Source organism: Apium graveolens, unplaced genomic scaffold, assembly GCF_009905375.1.
Source record: "Apium graveolens cultivar Ventura unplaced genomic scaffold, ASM990537v1 ctg2167, whole genome shotgun sequence".
Classification (NCBI taxonomy): Eukaryota; Viridiplantae; Streptophyta; class Magnoliopsida; order Apiales; family Apiaceae; genus Apium; species Apium graveolens.
The window spans coordinates 65,557-66,163 of NW_027417554.1; positions in this window are offsets into that span (position 1 = coordinate 65,557).

A 607-nucleotide genomic window follows, 5' to 3' on the forward strand; every position below is an offset into this window, starting at 1 on the left:
AATGAGAATGCCATGCGATACCCTCGAATCATTTTATCATTCATATCTGTTTTGACACAACTCTTATTTCAGGATCATGCCTCCCAAAAAGAAGAACCCAACAACCACCTTCACCACAGACCCAAATATTCTTCGACTACTGGAAACCTTGCAACAGCAAACCAATGCTATAGCTCAACAACAACTAACTCTTCAACAACGAATTGAAAACCAAGATAACCATGGGCCACACCAACCACCTGAACCACCAGTACCACCTAGACAAATTGTCACTTTCAAAGCTTTTCAGAATGTGAATCCACCTGTATTTCATGATACCACTGATCCAGTGATAGCAAACACATGGATCAAGGAGATGGAAATGGCTTTTGAGTTGGTACAGTTAGGAGATGATCAGAAGACGCCGTATGCCACTTACTTCTTGAAGGGAGAAGTCATCTATTGGTGGGAATCAGTAAAGGCTATGGAAGTCACTCAGCAGGTTTCTTGGGAGAGATTTAAAAAGTTATTTCTGGACAAGTATTACCCTAAGTACATGCAGAATCAGATGGAGCTAAAATTTCTTGAGTTGAAGCAAGGGAACATGACTGTATTGGAGTATGAGAAG